At 42.8% G+C, this 21,125-nt stretch overlaps 1 long non-coding RNA gene across 1 annotated transcript in view; it reads right to left on the bottom strand.

Annotated features, from left to right (window-relative positions):
• Window positions 1–285: 285 nt before the first annotated feature.
• LOC147030912 (uncharacterized) overlaps window positions 286–21,125 on the bottom strand; it is a 32,930-nt gene continuing 12,090 nt past the window's right edge. Inside the window, exon 4 of the long non-coding RNA XR_015056565.1 lies at window positions 286–3,296. This is a non-coding gene — a long non-coding RNA (uncharacterized LOC147030912). The remainder of the gene's footprint in view (window positions 3,297–21,125) is intronic.

Below are 21,125 nucleotides of genomic sequence, written 5' to 3'. Positions count from 1 at the left end.
TCCCACATATAAAGAAAGATACCATTCTCTTCCCCCCCACTGCTTCCATGGCACTCACTGCCAACCATAGGAGCAGCGAGGGCCTGTCCATGAGAGGGTCTTGATCCTGTGGGGGGGGGGCAATTCCGTGCGCACTATTATTCACCACAGGGAATTGCCCCCCCCCCCACAGGAGCAAGACCCTCTCATGGACAGGCCCTCGCTGCTCCTATGGTTGGCAGTGAGTGCCACGGAAGCAGTGGGGGGAAAGAGAGTGGTATCTTTATATGTGGGAGAATTGTGTGCACAGCCTGTGGGTCACCCAGACAGCTCAGATGGCAGATCACTGGTACAGCTCAACAGAGGATCTGGGTACAAAATCTTTCCACAAATACATATAATCTTTATTTTCCCGTTCATTTGTCATTCCATCTCATTCGTATATCTATTTGCACATTCTCCCTTCATTTGCCATTCAGTACCCATACCATGACCACAATATTTCAGCATTGTTGTATTTTCTGATTTGCATAATAAACCCAATTGTTCCAGGTAATTGGGACCACAGAGTGCATGGAAAGGCAGTAAAGTGGTTGTAGAAGATTGAATGCTTATTTATACAGAGCATTTTGCACCACCAGTTTACATTTTAACAGAAACAAAATGCATTCACAACCAAAATGCACTCTTCTGTTTTGACCCCACACATCAAACAACACGGATTGTGTGGGTGAGACTTTCAACCACAAAATATGAGATAACTTAAGAGTACGAGGTTTCACGAATTCTACTCTAATAATGTCATGCTTCTTTTAGTTTTATATAATAATACAACAATATTCACCCTGCAAGAGGCTCCTCCATTAACAATACATTTCCATGACCCGACTCTGCGCATCACTGGGGAAATCAGGCCTCCATTGAAGCTGCTCGAAGCCAACTTCACCTGCAACTTTTATATCCAGTTGTGGTGGAAAAACAAGTGCTGCAAATGAATAAGTAAAACTTAGTCAGGAGGTTACGTGAAGAATCAGGGGAAAATGTCCCGAATCTTCTGTGGATCGAGCATACCAATGAGTTGGGTCATTTGGCGAATTAGCATGAAGGTTTGTGGAAGAGCTTCGACTGTTTCGGAGGAGGAAAGAAGGAATCAAAAGTAAATAAATGGAATCAGGAAAGTGTGTCCCGGAAGGGTATAAGATATCACAAAGTGACATGAAGTTTGACCTGAGATAGCCGCAGGCAACGCTTGAAGCTGTAGAGGGAAGGGAAGGTGATATACACACCTGGGGGAATGACATTCTGTAGACGAGATAAAAGTGGCACAAATTAGTGCAGGGAAGGAGATGGAGCAGACTTAATTGTCAATAACATTTGCGTAGGCCCCTGATACAAGGGAGAAGGATGGATAATGGATAAGGCAGGTGCAAGAGAAAGAGAAGAGGAAACTTGTGAAAATATTGACAAAAGTGATGGAACTATGCACCTCAGCCTCATCAATTATGCATTTTCTTTGAACCTTCATTGGGAATTACAGGAGGAAAGTTCTCGAGCAAGGAAAAAACAACATATCGAGAGTTGATCCGAGTTTACATTGTACATAAGCATTATATATGGAGTTATACGTTGGCAATCAACATCTGATTGTTGACGTTTGTTGTTGGCGAGTGTGTGTTTAACTGAGATTCATTTCTCAATTCAGCTCACTGTTGCTTCATTACTGAGGCGTGGCTGTGCTGCAGCTGATGCAGTTCTACTGTGCATCTGGGCAGGAATTTTGGAATCTGTACAAGGTTCCAGCAATAACTCGTTTCCTATATGCAAAAGACGCCATGAGATTTTTAATATCCATCAACGAATGCCAGCAGACTGGACGGCCATCCGATCAACAGCGCACACAATCATGCCTCACCTTGTCTGGAAAAACATCAGAATGACAGTTTAAAGGTGGGTCGAGATTCAAACCCAGGATTGACAGTTTCGAGGTGCGTGTACTTGCTTCTCGGTCATCGTGCCAGCCTATTGCTGATGGTGATCGGGTCAGACTAAAGGTGGTTGCCTTTCCGCTTTGCTCGCAGAACATTGCATCATAAAACAATGCCGTCCTTATGGATGAGGTGGTTAAATGGCTGTCCCATCTGCAAACCGTTATATACAATTTTGGCCAAAAAGATCCCATTATATCTCAAGAAAAGAGTAGGCCACAGTATGCTGGCACCATGGCCAAATTCCACCTTCGTGCCCCGACTGAGGGCTGCTTTGGCATTGGGAACGATCTGTCTGGGATTAATTCTCAGCTTTAAAACGTTTACGACTTTTCATGGGTGCCCTGATGCCCCTTGGATGGAGGAGGGATAACCGATTGACTGATTACGTGAAGCACTCAAAGATGAAGTGCCATGGGATCTGACACTTGTTTAAGTGGTTTAAAACCCAAGCTACCACGACAGCAAGATGATATGGTTCTCAGATCGAAAGGATCCGCACTATAATTTGAGGGTACATCGATTTTGTACAATAATATTCTTTACCCCTCCCCCTCCCCTACTAATAAATCTTTTAACATGGTTAATGCATACCTGGGCTCATCCAAGTCACTAAGCTAACATTCACAGTCAATTGTTAAATCTCAGAGTTACCCCGACACTTAAACCTTGTCAATCGAAAGAGTGACTCGATTGTAGTTCATTTTTAAAAATATGGCAAGAGATATTATTTGGGGAAGAAATCACCCTGAGCATAAGCACTTTTGGTCGATAGTTAAGTGATTTATCCCCAGGAGTCACCCTCTTTCCTGCAGGCCATATAACTATTCCTGTAGTGCTAATTATATTGTAGAGAAAGCAAAAAGGATGGAATTTGAAGCAGTGGGATGCTTAAGTGAGTATATGTGCTGCACGCTACCATAAAGCTATCGGAGTACAGATATATGAAAGTGAAACAAAAGTCAAATTTTCAAATTGCTAAATGTAATTGTTATTAAATTATTATTATTATTATTCTTGCTCCATATCATATGCAGAAATGCAGCTTTAAACAGGGAATTCTGTGAATTTCCCAATAATCTCTGTGGAGGTGAACATGGTTTATAAAATCGGAAATCGGTTTTGAAGCAGTTATCACAAACGCAACAATCGTTCATTGTGTCGAGGTTTACTCTTGTCCAACAGGATATCTGAAAGCCGGGGTACTTGCCTTTGAGGTGTCGATTCAACTATAAACTGCAATGCTGGTGTTGTGCAGGCAGGGCGTTGCATGAATGCTTCCTCCATCCCTGGCATTAACTTAAAGTCAGGTGTCCCATCTGCCAGCAATATCTGGTGGAGGTAAAATATCCCATGGTGTTTGTCTTGCATCACAGAGTATAGGTAACGGTAAATCATCACCAGCACCTAAGCTAAATTTCGAGTTCCTTCCCTCATACATAAGGGGAAATTCATCAGCAGCACAGACATGTCTCCTTGATGATGCAACCACCAGGCCAAATTAGTAACCTGAAACCTCAGTCCAATGTACATTGATTAAGGATGACTTTTCGGCAACCAGATTCAGATGAGATGGTTCAAAGACGAGTTCAATGATATATTGTATCATCTTGAAAACGTTTCGCTCACCTACCCCCCAATTGTGGGGTAGCTAGCTATCTTGTGCAGCCTGTGGCTGCTGGCTGCATGGCTGTGCCACTGATGCAGTGCCCCTATTACCAGTATGCTGGTACTCATTTCGCCAACATCAGAAGGATGACAAGTTAAGTCAACCATACCTGGAGTTAATTCAATGGCTGACAGCGGCTCAAACTCGAGACCCTGAGATCTTAAAGCAGCCACGTTAACCGTGAAGCCAACATCAGGCTACATGTGGGGTGTGGCCCCAGGATATCCAAACACAGTAGTGATTGGCCGAATTTATATCCATATGTAGGAGAATGAAAACCCCATGCTTTAACAATGGCTTTCTCTTTCTGATGAGCCTGATGGTGGGAAGAGAAAACGGCTCCAAGCTATCACATTAATACAGTTTTATGAAGACAAAACAGTAATAAAACTAAGCACAGAGATAATGAAAATTAAGTCTATGTTCCGAGTTCATAGATAATGAAGCTATGTTCCGAGTTCGTAGAATACCTTACCCCACACAATCTTGAGAAAAAGGACATGGGAATGGTTTTTCAAGCTTTTCCTTATTACGTTTCCAAGCAAAATCTATATTTCCTACAAACCGCCATTTTGTCTGGATCTCGATATTCCCCAATGCTGAGAGCGTGAGCGACAAATTGGATTGGTTGAGATGGCGTAAAATTTTGTCTTAGTACTGCCAAATGGAAAGTTTTTGAAAGTGACAAGAAGACAATTTGTGTTCTACAGTGTTCATGTATATAATTCAATTGAAATAAAATAAAGATTTTAAAGGTTGTAGAAGAAAAAGAAAACAAACTTTATTTTCAGAAGTTTACCGCCATTGATGCAGCAACTTTTACACCACCTTATTTGACACGTTAAATTTGCTCTTCATTCTTGTTGTTTGTGTCCTTTACGACATCCATAAAACAATAAGTTTTCTACTTGGAATGATTTTAAGTTTTGTTTGACTGCCAGACAGGCAGCCAATGGAATTTCTTTTTCCCATACTCCTCACTTCGCATGCACGGTCGTGACGAGATTCCGTACAATTTACCAAATTAAGGGCCAAAGTTCTGCCAAACTGCAGGTTCGTATTCCGATTCATGTTCAAAATATAACATTTAATTGAAATAAAATAGTTCCTCGATCATAGACTGATGTTTGTAGACAGACAGACAGACAAAGTGAACCAATTGCTTCACCCCGCTTTTCACTCTGCACACTCGGGGTAATTACAATAAGGCTATATCCCACAATGAGGAGATGAGGCATGATGGAGCCCGAATTGAGACAAAGCATAACATGCATGAAACGTTTACACGATGGCCAAAAGCCTGCAGAAACAAAATAATGGGTTGGGAAAAGATGGGGGTTGCAAGGAAAGAAATAAACCTTTAAACTGGGGCAGTAGAAAATAAAAGGAAGGAAATGGGGAGAATGGTGAGTCTGCTTGTGGCATGGCTGGCACAGGTGCAGTAGGCTGGAACAGGACTGAGATGTTGAGCAGCAACTCCTATGGAGAATAGCTCGCTTGGGCATAATGGTTAGGGTGGCTTCCGCTCTCCCGTATTCTCCAACAATTTTTGTTCCAAAAACTGGTGCACCTACTGAACTAGATCTCCCTTTAGTGTCCAGCACATTTTCCTTTCCAACTCTTACTCCCACACTAAAAATCTTTCTGCTGTGGCTCGCATTTTATATTTTGGCCTCGAGTGGAGAGCTTCCTTGCCTGTAGTTCCCAACATCCCACCAATTCTGTGCCAGCTAAAGCAAGCTCAATGGAATGGTGGAGTTTTCTGGTGGATTTTGAATTACACTACTGGTCAAGAGTTTTAGAACACCCCCATTTTTTCAGTTTTTACTGAAATTTAAGCAATTTAATGTTTCAATGTACTCTGAAATTAAAGCATCGAACAAACAAACAATTGCAGATAAAAAAGAAATCATGGAATCGTTTTGTTGAACAAAATTTAATCTAAATTTTTGCTTCGTCAAAGTAGCCACCTTTTGCAGATAAAACAGCCGAACATACTCGTGGTACTCTTTCTACAATGGAAATCAAATATTGTTCAGAAAGTTCTTCCCAACACTTGCAGAAGTTCCCACAAATGTGTTGCACTTGTAGGTTGCTTTGCTTTCACCCTTCCTTCCAGTTCATCCCAAACCAGCTCGATGGGGTTTAAGTCTGGAGACTGTGCTGGCCATTCCATGATTTGAAGCCTACCATCTTGTTCTTTTCTTCTAAAGTAGTTCTGACATAGCCTGGAGGTATGTTTTGGGTCATTATCTTGCTGTAGAATGAACCCCTGATTAAATAGGAGAAGACCAGAGGGTATTGCATGGTGCTGCAAAATGCTGTGGAAGCCCTTTTGGTTCAGGGTGCCAGTCATTCCGTGCAAGTCGCTGACTCTGGATCCAGCAAAAGAGCCCCAGATCATCACGCTTCCTCCTCCATGTTTGACAGTTGGTGTCACACACTGAGGAACCATCCTTTCGCCGACTCGGCAGCGTACAAAAACCCTGCGTGATGAACCGAAGATTTCAAATTTGGATTAATCGGTTCACAAGACCTTCTTCCAGTTTTCAGTCATCCACTGGCGGTGTTTCATGGCCCAGGCAAGCCTCTTTTTCTTATTTCACCATCTTAGCAATGGCTTTCTTACTGCCACTAGACCTTTCAAACCTGCAGCTCGAAGTCTTCTCTTCACAGTTGAAACTGAGACTTCCTTACTTCGACCAGTGTTAAGCTGTGCTTGAAGCTGCTGTCCTGTGAGCCCCCGATCACGCAAGCTGTTGACTCTCAGAAACTTGTCTTCTGATTGTGTTGTGGCTTTGGGTCTGCCAGACCTCTTCCTGTCAGAGTTTCCTCCAGTTTCCAAGTGCCTTTTGATGGTGTAGGAAACTGTACTCACTGACACCTTGGCTTACTTTTCAATTTCTCCAAAGGAAAGAGCAACACTTTTAAGGGTTATAATGGTCTGTCTGTCTTCCTTTGTTCATTGTCTTTTTCTTGCCATTATGAGAGCGATATACTACTTCCTGCAGTGAATTATTGTCCAAATAATGCTTCAGAGTGTGTCGCAACACAGTCTGTTCCAACACTGCTTTTATACAGACAGAGGGTTTGTAACTAATCTATATATATATATATATATATATATATATATATATATATATATATATATATATATATATATATATATATATATATATATATATATCCCTGGGTCGTAAGAGGCGACCAGGGTTGCGTCAGGAAGGGCATCCGGCGTAAAACATGTGCCAAATCACTATGCGGATCATACGGATGATCCGCTGTGGCGACCCTTAACGGGAGCAGCCGAAAGAAGAAGAAGAGGGTTTGTAACTAATCAACAAAAGTTGGGACACCTATAGGAATTGTTTCCATCAACTTTCAAGGCTTAATTTACTTCCATTGCTGCAGAACAGCTGCAGTTGCTAACCCATTACTTGTTCCCTGAAAAGGGCTTTTTTTTAACAACTCTTAAATTTACATTATTTTTCAGTTTTTGGTTACCTTTTTTTTTTTAACCTCTGGCAGTTTACCGCTTTGCTTTGTACCATTTCAGGTTATTCACTGGACTTGAACTGTTTAAATTTCAGTAAAAACTGAAAAATGGGGGTGTTCTAAAACTTTTGACTGGGAGTGTATGGGGAGTTATAATCAGAAAGAGGAAGGTGGGTAGAGTGGGGGTGGGGTGGGGAGGTAGTTGCGTAAACTCAGATTATGGGACTCCATGCGACACTATTATGTTGTTGACACGTGACCGAATGCGTATTGGCACAAAGTCCTGTTCTGTCAGAGCAAAGCTACAGTATGAACTTGATGGCATTTCATTATAACATGTACAGTATACATCACCTGGGGGCCTCCCACTCTCTTCCTTGCATGGATGTGATGGAACAATATATTCTTGTAAAGTAATAAAAGAAAGAACCATGGTCAACCTCAACAGGAGTACCAGACGGTTTTGGAAGGTGCATTGATAGAGGAAAAATGATAGAGGCAAGTCAACAGGCTGTAATGAGGGGGGAAAACGGCCTATAAATAATTAATATTCACCGTCACAGTGATGTGGAAACGATGTTTGCTCTGCAACTTCAAAGTGATGTCATAGGTTGTGAGAGGAACAACATCTTTGAAGCAGTGGGATGCAAAGAAGGTAGACCACTCTCATTGTTAGGAGTCGTCGACCTTCTTTGCGTTACGCATTTGTTGGACTTGAAACACCAATATATACAGGCATACAGGCAAGCATACCCTCCTTTTGGTCATGTCGGGTCCATAACAAAGACTCCCTTGTCGATAGTGAAAAGTTTAACATTCTCTTGAAAAACAAAGGTGATCAAGTCCTTCATCAAGCTAACATAGCTGTCATGAACTTGTGAAACAAAGAAGTAAGAACCAGTTGGTATTAATGGAGGTGTCATGCTCGCAAGAACCGTTGGGGTCGCCAAGTTCACAGGCTTCTCAGCCAAGTTCACTTGTCAGCAAGTTTTGTCCAAAAGACTTTCAAATTATTTTGCATTACAAAACGAGAAAGATGTCAAATTTTTCCATGCCAAAAATGTCACACTCGGTCATTGATGCGGCTACTGCTGCTGTTGTTACTTGTTATTGTTGTTGTTCCATAATAATGAGTGAGCAACTCTCCTAAACAGAAGACAGTCATTGTGTGTGGCATGACCCTTCAGTTCCAGCCACAGCAGCTTCCTTCTTGCCATTAATTGGTCAATCCCAATGTGACAACCAAGACATTAATAATTCTGACGTGCAAGTGGCAGGAACTTGGAATTTGGCCCAGGAAAAAGCACACAATGACTTACTCTTTTGCAAAAGTACCATGGAATACTGGGTAAACATAAGACTGATTACATTTCAATACAATGATAACGTGCCAATAAAATACCAATATATAATCAAGCAATTAATTCAGGCAAAATCAGTCAATGTATAATCACAAAGGCATAAAACAATTCTCTTCAAAAACCTGCTTATCAACACAAGTCGCCATGAATAATGAGCTGCAAAACACTGGCCCTTCCCTCACTTCCCAACACAAGTCTGGATCGATTTGGCCTAAATTGGAATTTTCTATCCGATTGCACACATCTGAAGAAGTTACAACTTAGCTTTAGAGCAGAGTGCCATCAAATCCGTAATGTGCCGCTTTAACTCTTGAGAAAGCTTCGCTTCCACATTTGATCCTGAGAGAAAGAGAAGGTCGTGCTTTGTCCTCCAGACATTGATGGATATGGCAATGTGTGCTGAACCAACGACTCCGCTGTCATTGTTGGGAGCACACATTGGCAGTGGCAGGATGTGAACAATCGACTGGATTTGATTACAACGTGCCATTGGACAGAGGTAGGCCGAGGCATAATTTCCCAGAACACCCAAGGAAACCAAAGCACAGGAATAGCCTGCTTGGCCCATCCTGTCTGTTTCATATCCACATCCCTTTTAATCCTTTCATGTCATGACCTACATGATGGCATATGGTGATGGTGATGGTGCCAGTGCAGAAAACTATAGTCTTGTGTGGACTGTGAGGCCTAGTCTTCTTTGCATCATTCAAAGGATGTCATGAATTTCAGGATAATGGCGAGCCCCTTGGTCCGTTAGACAAAATTGTGATTGGTCTTCACGGCCTTGTAGCATACATGCCTGCTGTACTGCATGAGCATTAGTTTGCCTTTCACAAAGCCCAGATGTGTTTGGGTCAGGACAGGGATTATACGTTCATTCTTATTACTGCCAAATGGTACTACTATTAATTAGCTCAACTGGACTTTAGTTTGGTGAACTTATGCGATCGAGCATTGTCCGTAGGTGAGCGAGTGAGTGAGTGATTCAGTCAGTCGGTCCATGAACACTTCAGTAATTATCGCTTGAACCAAACACACGATTTTGATGAAACTTGGCCACAAGCTTCATATCTGATGCCAAACGAAGGTGTATTGACGGCAACAAAATATGCACTCATCATCGAGTCTATGGGGATTTTTGACCCCCCAAAATCAGCATTTGCTCTCTCCTCCAAAACTACACACACAATTTCAATGAAACTTGACCACAACTTTCATCACCCATGATGTACTAAAGTTTGTTCACAGCATAAAAAAAATCAGGGAATAAGAGGGTCTGTGGGGGGTTTGAGTGACTGTTGCTCCTGATCCAGGTGAGTTTCAGGACGTGTGGTTCTATTTTTATGATTGTTGTTAATATTATTAATGTGCTTTGTGACAATGTTATCATTGTTTTTATTATTAATCCCCTACCGGTTTCATTGGAGGGGACTAGAGGTTTGCTCTCCGTCCGTCCGTCCATCCTCCAGACTTTCTTTTTCCCATACCCTTTAACATATTTAAGTGACATTTGGCACATGGCTTCATTATATTACCGAACTTGAAGCTTCAGGGTGTTTCGTCAATTTTTCACAGTTATGCCATTTTTAGACAAAGAAAATAGCACATCGGAAGGAGGCATGAATATGCAAAGCAATTCTCACTCTTGTTTGTTAATTTTCTTATAAGAATACCATGCTGTTCAAAGACATACGAAGCTGCTCTTTTCACCTTAACATTGCATGCGTTAAAAAAAAACATGGGAATTATTTTGGGTTATTTGTAGTTAATTAGCCGAATCAACTCAGGAGGTCATGACAATCATTTTGGTGTATCACACTCCATACAGTATATCAGAAAGCTCCAGCAGAACCCGATACAAAACATGCATTACAAACACACACCTCATCCATTTATTGGAGATATTAATCAGGTTCTTCTGTGTCGATGAGATTAATGATTCACAGCCCTGTGTTTCGCATATTCGTGGTTTTTCTGACCTGCTTCTACATTTGTGGCCTTGTGCTTCACGTATGCATGGATTTTAGCAAGCATATTCATGGTTTTTCACAGAATTTTTGATTTTCCATCATGAATCACGAACCGCCGGGAACCTATCCCACATTTTCCCATTGAAACAATGCTCCGCCTTTCGTGGATTCGACATTCACGGCATTTGCCTGGAAGATATCCCATGCGAATGTCAGGTTCTGACAGTACGTGCATGTACAAGGAGATAACCGGATCCACAGGGCTATTGCAAGGGAATTAGTTTGCAATAGCGTGTGGAATATTTAGTGAGTTTGACAGGAGTGCCCTTCACATCATAATGGCAGAGACCCATGGAAAATCTGTCAAATGTAAAATGTGACTGAGTCTGCATCCCTTCTGCCTTTCGTCTTCAAGTCTGCATCCCTCCCTACCCTCCTAACTCCAAGTGTGCAACCCCCCCCGACCCCCCAACTCCAAATACAAAAATCCTTGCACCCCTCACAATGCCAAATGTGCATCCCTCTCCACTCTTCCAATAATTAACCCAAACACCCAAGTTTCACTCATGCACTCCCTTGGAGTTCCCTTCGTACAGTATGCATGCAAAGTTTCAGGCTGCTTGGTTTCATGGTTTTGGAGTTATGGGGAGACACGCACATGTATGCGTACGCGCACACACACAGTTTCTCTCTGTGTGTGTGTGTGTATATATATATATATATATATATATATATATATATATATATATATATATATATATATATATATATATATATATATATATATATATATATATATATCCTAGATGACCCATGAACCCATTGGGTTCCTGTTGTGAAAGCGGTGAAAAAAAACAGCTTTTGTTGTGAAAAAAAAAAAAAAACATATGAAGGTCAAGGCCAATCGCCACCAAAAATTCATCAGCTGAGCGCCAGACCATGAACTATATTCCCATGAAGTTTTAAGACCATCCGATCAAAATTACTCAAAAATAAGGGTTTCGTCGACTCCCCTGATTTGTGACAAAGTGACCTTGACCTTTGACCTTGACCTTCAAAATTTTGTGCACTGAAAGGGACCTCTTTCGGCCTCTGATATGCGAAGTTACAAAAATTTCCAATGATAACTGTGCTCTGCAGAATTTTTTATACGTGATTACAGACAAACAAACAAACAAACAAAAAAAAAACAAACAAGCTGACTAACATATCTTGTAAAAACTTCGTTTTGGCAAGATAAAAAAAAATCTCCAGTGAACTATACTGCTGAGGTTGTTTGCATTGATCAAATAATCCTGAAGAGCAGTTGACTGAATCGGGAATTGATTTTTTTTATGAATTCTTTTTCGTTGCCCGATTTAAACGAAACTTGATATTGCGCGTCAATGTGAAAAAAAAAAACCGGAGAAAGGAAAGTTGAAGAAATTATTGTGAGTAATCTTCTAAACACAATTTTATTTATTAATGAACACGGAAGTATTAGATCAAAATGGAGGTTTATTTTATGCTTTAAAATAAATCGTTCTTTGTCGATACTAAATGTTTGAGATTTTTTAATAAATCATTTTAAGAAAAACAAAAAGATAGATAGCTCCAGCGAACTATACCGCAGAAGTTGTTTGCATTGATCAAATTCTCCCAAAGAGCACTTCACTGAATCGGGAATTGATATTTTAATAATTTTTTCGCTGCCCGATTTGAACAAAAGTTGATGCTACACACCGCAGGAGAATGGTGAGTAAGGTGGGCTGAAAATTTTTGTGCTGTCGTGTACCGTTTTGGCTGTATTTCGGGAACATATGTATATATATATATATATATATATATATATATATATATATATATATATATATATATGTATATATATATATATATATATATATATATATATATATATATATATATATATATATATATATATATATATATATATATATATATATATATATATATACATATACATACATAACATACATACTGCTGCGGCCACGGGTAGCGAGACACCAGCTTGTCACTCAGGGGGATTAATCCCCAGTTATCCTCGGGAGAGCCGGAGCTGGGGCCACCGCTCACAATTAACATTGTGGTACGGTGGGTTGTTTTAAAAACACGAACGCCACCCAGTTAACCACGAGTTCCAGTATCCACCGTCTAATTATTCCGTTTAACTAGAGGTCACGTGGTTATCTGAGAGGGGAGCGCGCCCTCGGCAAAGCACCAATGATATGTCGATTATATTTTAATTGGGGCGGCTGAGCGTTTTAACCGCTGGTGCACGCCGACGACTTTTGGTCAAATCTGTAGTAATGACCTCCCAGTCTGTCGAGGTTTGGACAATGCTAGACCAATGGAAGGAAAGGACAAACACGGACAGGTTGGAAATCGACAAATAATTTATGAATAATAAAATAAATAAATAAGTAAAAATAACTTTTTATTTGCTGAGGTAAATAAAGAATGAATTTCAAAGCAAAATCAATCAAAATGCAAGGAAAGAGACAAAGAGCAGATGCTTATCGGGGGGTTGACTTACAGCTAAACACAGACATGGGTACCCAGCAGATGAATCAGGGGGAGGAGGGGGGGGGGGAAGAATCATCTCGCTCACCAGAAAGTTGTCCGTGAAGCGAAAACGTCCTGAAATAAGTGCGTGCGTGTCACGTCCGTTGCCAGCACCCAGCTTTGCCATGCACCCTCTCACGGGGCAGCTTTGAACACCAGTCGAAGTCTGGAGGGCACCAAGATGGCCCGTCGCGGGTTTCGACACTGGTGTTGTTGTTGACCGACCCTGCCTCACTTGTTGGCGGCGCTGCTCACACCCACACACGCACCACACGCTCGCTTGCCGAAGCACTGGGAAGGACCAATTGTCTCGGTGCTGGTCAGACACCCACACGTGCACCACACGCTCACTTGCCCAAGCACTGGGAAGGACCAATTGTTTCGTCGGTGCAAGTCAGACACCCGCTTCTTGCTCGCTTCTCTCGCCCTTTGCTTTTTCCTCTCTCCTTTCGCTTTTTCCTCTCACTTTTTCTCCTCACGCTTTTCTCTCCTCATGCTTTTCTCTTCACACTTTTTCTCTCCTCTTTTCTCCTCACGCTTTTCTCTTCACACTTTTTCTCTCTTTTCTCCTCAGAACTTACCTCTCGCTCATTTTTATATCTCCGGGCCGTCTCCGCCCCAAGCTCACCACGCTCCACTGGTACACGGTTACCATGACGACCCATATGCTCTCAAAAAGGGCAGGCGTCGGAGCTCACAAAAGGTTGTAGCTGAGGAAGAATGGGGGGCGGGCTTCAGAAATCGTGAAAGAAATGTGTGTGAACGTGTCTGTCATAAAGAAAAAAGCTTCCCATAAGAGAGTGGATCTATCCTTTCCCCTTCTCAACGCATCAGATTTAAGATCCCATGAGACATGGAGATGGGGCTAATCTGAACTTGCATTTAAGGAAATAACTGTTTGAGGACCTGGATATGTGGCTGCATTCATCAGACCAGATTCTGAAATCCGGAACAATACAAACATACATACATACATACATACATACATACATGATGAGAGTTTTAGTAATATATAGATAGATATGTATATGTATATATATATATATATATATATATATATATATATATATATATATATATATATATATATATATATGTGTGTGTATGTAGGTATATATTATTTTTGAATTTGCCAGGTACATAGCGTGGGCTAAAAATGCTCCTGCCCAGTTTCATATTGAACCCGGCAGTTAGAAACGAAAATGTTGCTGTTTGGGCACTTTTTATTGCCCTGCCCATTCCCCCACACTGCCTCAACCTCCCCTCATGCTGCCTTCCCCTCCCCTCATGCTGCCTTCCCCTCCCCTCATGCTGCCTTCCCCTCCCGCTGCCTGAGAGAAGAGGGAGGGAAGGCAGTATACCAGGGCATTACCAGGGCGATAAAATGTGCCCAAACAGCAACATTTTCTTTTTAACTTCCATGTTCTCCATAAAACTGGGCAGGAGCATTTAGAAATTAAAACCCATGCTATCTACCTGGTAAAGGCATGCCTGCATGCGTGCATGGAAGCTCGCACATGCAGCAAGCCTTGCACCCCTCCGGTTGACTCACTCCGAATCGGATTTGTACATGCTACACTCTGGGGAAACCGTTTCAATTTTAAAACTAAACTGTCAGTCCTGAACATACCCCCCTCCCAACCCCCATATGCATTCCTCCAACCTCCTAGCAGGCCATGCTGACTGTGCATGTGCACCGGTGATATACTCATACTTTCACTCACATACATGCATGGATTTCCCTACACCCGCACTGCATGACACATCCCGTGTGGCTTTGGTGCCTCAGCATCTCCGCTCCCCACATGGTTTCAGCGCTCCCCATGAGAAGAAGCACATGGTTAATGAGATGGCCACATAACCTTCTCAACAGTCAGATGCACGGTAGTCCAGGTGCGAGTTTGGAGTGCACATCCGCGAAACCTGCCCACACATAACCAAGCTTGCAGGCATGCATCATTTGTACCTGTTTGTTCCACATCTGTGTGTGGTCTACATACCTCTTTGTTTGCAGCAACTGCCAACTATTAATATTGTTATGCTTGTGGGGATTGCCCCGGGGGGGGGGGGGTTAGACACTCCTCTTGAACAGAGAGAAATGCATAGAATAGCATGGTCCATGTGCGAGTAGTTAGCCAATCTCGATGTAGTAAGTAGGGACACGTCAGCTTCAGGATCATCTTGTTTAAACGTCCAGCATACAGGAGGTGGTGAATGATCATAGTTATTTCGGAATTATGGTTGAGGAAATTGTGCCATATAACCCCAATGTAAACCTCTACGGGGGCACTCGGAGTCTTTGCAAGAGTGAGGGGCAAGCTATGAACACCTCCAGGGGCGGAGCTATAGATGCCTTCAAGGGACGGAGCGTTGCCCAGGGAGAAGAGGGAGGAGCAGAAGATCACGTGTGAGTGGTGCGTGTGTGAGAGTGGGCCATCAAGTTCTGAGGAGAAAGAGAATAGAGCAGAAAAAGGAGACAGAGAAGGATCTGAGGAAAAAGGGTCTGAGAGGATTGAGCTTGGAGGAGAACAGGAATTGTGAGGATGAGGAGAGCTTGGAGGAGATCGTCCTGTTTGCCTGTCTTCGCCCTGTGCTTGATCGTCTGCCTGCGACCTGTCACCCATCATTCTGCCCATCGTCCTTATTATCTGCTCATGGCTGCTGTGTGACCATCCTCCCCCCCACCCCCCGCAACCACAAGAGCTGAGTCCCCCGGGTTTGTCCCTTTCCTGTCTGTGATTGAGTTCAGAGTGAGGCGCATTCGTTTCTTTAGATTAATACCTCACCTTTACCTCATTGAAAATAATTCGTTGTTGATTAATTGTATTCCCTTCCTTCCCTCCAATCCCACCATTTCATGGTTCTTTTTATTTCCCTGTGGTTTGGGAATAAACCCGTTGATTATAAAAGAGCTACAAGTCTGGAGACGGCGATGGTTCACGAGCAATGTACACGGTTCGCCTTTTTAATTTTTTGACCTTCGAGGGGACGCCACGGGCAAACTGGCAGGAATCGGGAAAAACATAAATGATGAAAGTTGTAGAACTCTAAGATCACTACTTGCATACCAACTTTCATTCGAAACAGTTGAAAACCCTAGGAGCTAGATGCCCAATTTATTGATTTTTTTGACATTTTCTGAGTTCGTGACCTTGTGACGAAAATGAAAAAAAATCGAGTTCCGTGGGGCTATGCAGGTGCCATTGGGCTAACCAAATACGAAAACCTCTGCCAGATTCGACAAACCCCCTCAGAGAAGATGTAACTTGAAATACTCACCACAGGTGAGTACCAGTATGTGCAGCCTCTCTCTCTCTCTCAAACCTCGAAAAGGCACATCCGAGGGTCCCCAGCAATATTCCTGGCAAGTTTCAATCGTGTAAAAGAAATAAAAATAAATAAATAAATAAATAAGCATTAATTGTGATGTCATTCGTGACGTCATAGCACCGTGTCCTGTCATTGGTCGACAGATAAATGGCCGTAACTTGGGAACCGCTCGTCCGATTAATATCAAACCTTGAAAAGGCACATCTGCGGGGCCCCGGCAATATTCCTAGCAAGTTTCAATCAGATCGGACCGTCAATCGTGCAAAAAATATAAAAAATAAAAAATAAACATTGTGACGTCATTCGTGATGCCATAGCACGGTGTGTTGTCATTGGTCGACAGATAAATGGCCGTAATTTGGGAACCGCTCGTCCGATTGACATCAAACCTCGAAAAGGCACATCTGCGGGGCCCCGGCAATATTCCTGGCAAGTTTCAATGAGATCGGACCGGCGGTCGTCGAGAAGCGGCGGTCGCAGACAAACAGACAGACAGACAGACAAACAGACAAAGACAGACACACAGAGATTGCTGGAATTATAGATAGACATCAAGTGTGACCGACCACCTTTGGCGGCGATGAACGCTTGAAGTCTGTGAGGCATGGATCAATACAGGCAGTGGATCAGAGCTCGTGGGATTGCTGTCCAATGGAACTGTAAGGCTGCAGTAAGCTCTGCAACGTTGCGTGGAGGGCTCATTTGACGTTTGCTCCCCAAGCCATAACACTGCCACCTCCAAAACAGTCTTTCTCAATCCTGCAGCCCTGAGCGAAATGGTGTCCTTGCCCACAGTACACGTGAAGACATCCATCAGAAAAGATGACATTTACCCACAATCTGCCATCCAAGTTACCACCAGCTGATGCCCATTGTTGTCATGCAAGTCGGTGTTGATGTGTGAAGATTTGTCACTGATGAGTTGTCCCCTTGTTCCAATGGTGGTTCTGGCTGTGTCTCATACTGTCCTGAAGCAGTTGCGGAGGTGATTGATGATATATTGGCTCTGCTTGTTGACGTCATGCACTGTGCACCAGAACGAGGACGGTTGTTGGCCCTTCCTGTGGCTCTGTATTGGTTCTGTAGCCTAGAAACTGTTGGCTGGTGGGTATGAAAGTGTTGAGTATATCTTTCTTGAGTGATTCCACTATTCAGCATACCGATGGCTTGTTTCCTCTGATCATTTGTTAGACATGGCATTTTGACATTTATTTCTCACAATGAGCCTCACAATTATGCAACCTCAGCTTTTATAGGGCATGGATACACATGTCTGTGGTTGATCAGTGCCCCAGACGAGATACTCTTCTAGTCTTGGGGGATATCAATGTATCGACTGGAACTGATAGGGTTGGGTATGAGACGTGTGTTGGTCCCAATGGGTCTGGAACTGTGAACTGAATAGCACTAAGTTCCTTGACTTTGCAAGAAGTCATGGACTAAGGGTGGCTGGTTCATGGTTTCAGTGCCCACAAGCTCATCACTGGACTTGATATTCGAACACTGGCGGTGTGGTAAAGGAGAATGACCATGTGCTCATTGATGGTCACTGGAGGATGATCCAAAACTGCAAGGTCTACCGGAGTGCACAGTTCATCAATACTGACCATGGGCTTGTTGTAGCAACTCTGAAGTTGCACCTTAAATCCAGGTGAATGGTATCATCCCAGCCATGGCTGGATATTGGCAAGCTCAAGGATGAGAGAGGAGCTGAGGAGTTTGAGAACAGGCTGAGTGGAGATTTGGGGGGTTTGGGTGCTTTGGGAGATCCTGAGGAGTTGTGGAGTGCCTTCCAGACCACCGTCCCTGATGTTGCCGGTGGATGTCGTGGAACTCACCGCAGGGCAAGGAAGAATTTTTTCTCTCAAGGGACACTGGACACCATTGACCAGAGTCGCACGGCCAGGCTGAATGGCAGAGCTGAGCTGTTCAGGGAGCTGAGGCGTAAAACTGTACATGTGCTAAGGGTGGACAAGGAGGCCTATGTGCGAGGAATCTGTGAGGGGATAGAGCATCACCTGTGGTCAAGTGATTCTCATCTTGCCTGCAGGGGAATTCGTGCATTGCGTTCATCCAAGCTCATCCCTTGGTGAACTGCATTTGGGGTAGAGGGTGGTAGGCTCTTGAGAGAGGAGTCCAAAGTGAATGCCCGCTGGGCCGGTTACTTTGAGCGGTTGTACCAGGCTGATCCACCAGCTGTCGAGTTGGATGTCAGGGGTGTTACAATCCCTGTTGCTGACACTCCAATCAACTGTGGTCCACCTTCATTTGTAAAAACACAGGCTGTGGTGAACCGGTTGAAATGGGGGTAAAGTTCCAGGGATTCGTGGCATCCATGCTAAACTTCTCAAGACTGGTGGAAATGCTACACTCATGTCATTGCATGCAGTTCTGTGCTCTGCCTGGAACACAGGCATCATCCCAAATGACTGGAAGAGGGGCCTTGTTGTCCCTCTCTGGAAAGGGAAGGGTGATTGCCAAGATTGTAACAACTACCGAGGGGTGACACTGCTCTCAGTGCCGGGCAAGGTCTTTGCTCGGATAATTCTTGATAGAGTTCACCATAATCTGCTTGAGCACCAGCATCCAGAGCAGTCAGGCTTTACACCAAAGAGGACAATGATTGACCCTATCCTTGCTCTTCGGGTCCTCACCGAACGCAGACGAGAGTTTCGGCAGGTGCTGCTTGCAGCCTATGTTGATCTCTGTAAAGCATTTGATTCAGTGAATCGGGATGCCTTCTGGAGGATTCGTGGTCTTCGTGGGGTGCCACCAAATCTGATCTATCTGATGTCTGAACTATACTCTGGTACTGAGAGTGCTGTGAGATGTGGTGATACTATCTCTGACTTATTTCCGGTTGTTACTGGAGTTCATCAGGGGTGTGTACTGGCCCCCACACTTTTCAGCACTTGTATGGACTGGATTCTGGGGAGGATGTCAGAGAGATCCTCCCCAGGGGATGGCTCTTGCTGGGGGATGGCTCCTGGAGTACCGGCGGAAAGTGGACGCAGCGACACGCTGCTCTGGTGCATGCTCCCATACCTGATACACATGTTCCACATGCAGCATGTTTTTTAACCAATGCTCATCATTTACAAGATTTGCTGTATGGCTGCTTTCAGACTCAAACGTCCATACACAAGCAACAAACCGAACTCGAACACAATCAAACACCCATAAGAGACGTCCATCATGCATGTTTTATTACTTACTATTTTGATCCTTTTTCACATAGTGTGAAATAAATGCCAATTTCAATTTGGTACGCATTTTCATTGCCTCTCAGTATATTTTGTAATGAAAGCAGATCGTAGAAAACAGTGAAAAATAAAACTGTGTACATAATAGTCGAAAAAAGGACCCCTGTGGACTGAATTGCCATGGCTTGCAAAAGCAGCTTGTGGAGTGCGGCGATCCCGTTGGTTAATTATTTTTGTTGCGCCGAATGGTTACACTTTCTACACATTCCTTAATCTTTTCTTCACTTAAAGTAATCATGCAAACAGTAGAAAAGTTATGTTTCATGCATTGCGTAACAAAATAAATTTAATTTATAAACATAGCTAATTTATTTAAATTTTCAGATTTCACTTAAATTTCAACAATTATTTAGTCCACCATATCTGATTCTCAAATCCAATATAATATTTTGATTATATACTTTAATTATACTGTGAGAGTAGATTGTGTTTCTAAGGCAAGTTTGAATAGGCCAAATCAGTATGGTGGCTAAGACCCCTGTGAGACAAAGTTGGGCTGATTACGGATAAGCCTTTCATAGAGGTAAGCTGTTAGTTTTCTTCAAAAAAAGAGTGTTTTAACCCAAACACTGAATTTCCATTCACGCACATCCTTGGAGTTCTCTTAATATGCATGTAAAAAGTTTGGAGCCATTATGTTTCATGGTTTTGGAGTTATGGAGGGGACACACACACACACACACACACACACACACACACACACACACACACACACACACACACACACACACACACACACACACACACACACACACACACACACACACACACACACACACACACACACACACACACACTAGTCTAGATTCTTAGAATACATGAACCTGAAAACCTCATTAAATCTAAAAGAAAGGTAATGCTGTCAGAAGGCTGGTGCATTTGTAAGCATACCGTTTGAAAAAAACAAACAAAGCTGGCTGTTCCATGTACACTCACTTATGGATGTTGTCCTATTATCCTGGAAGCAATACCAGATTTTCAAATAGAAAGGGTGGTGTGAAGAGGGTATGAGAAAAATGGAGACAAGGGAGGGTAGTGAGATGAGATGGAATGGGAGAAAAGGGGATTGAGGAGAGGAATAGATAAGAAAAGTATGACGGAAGAAGAAATGTTTTATTTTAATTCACAATTTTGTTTTGGTAGTATGTAGATGGGACTTCAGGACACATCGACTGAAATGGCAAGCAACACTTGAGCAAGGAAGTAGGTCGGCATTGTGGTCAGCTCGGTTTTCTAAAATTCTCAGAGGCATATGTTCATGACGAATACAAACATAGCAAAAATTTCCACCAACCACCCTCGTTATATGGATTATATAAGAGCACATGTCCCTATCTTGTCCCTGCCTATGTAATAAGTATATGGGTCATTGTTATGTGGTTTAAATACTGTACAATTAAGCTGTTGAACCTTCATCGAGTACAAAACATTTAAGAATCCAGGTCAGGTTTCACACCATGCCATGGAACATTAATGGTCCAGAATGGAAAGAGAATACCAAAGTAAGACTC

The sequence above is a fragment of the Eptatretus burgeri genome, chromosome 3 (genome assembly GCF_056783735.1).
Source record: "Eptatretus burgeri isolate ZD-2024b chromosome 3, Ebu_testis_v1, whole genome shotgun sequence".
NCBI lineage: Eukaryota > Metazoa > Chordata > Myxini > Myxiniformes > Myxinidae > Eptatretus > Eptatretus burgeri.
The sequence above is the reverse complement of the archived record's forward strand: the minus strand, read 5'-3'. Positions and strand labels throughout refer to the sequence as shown.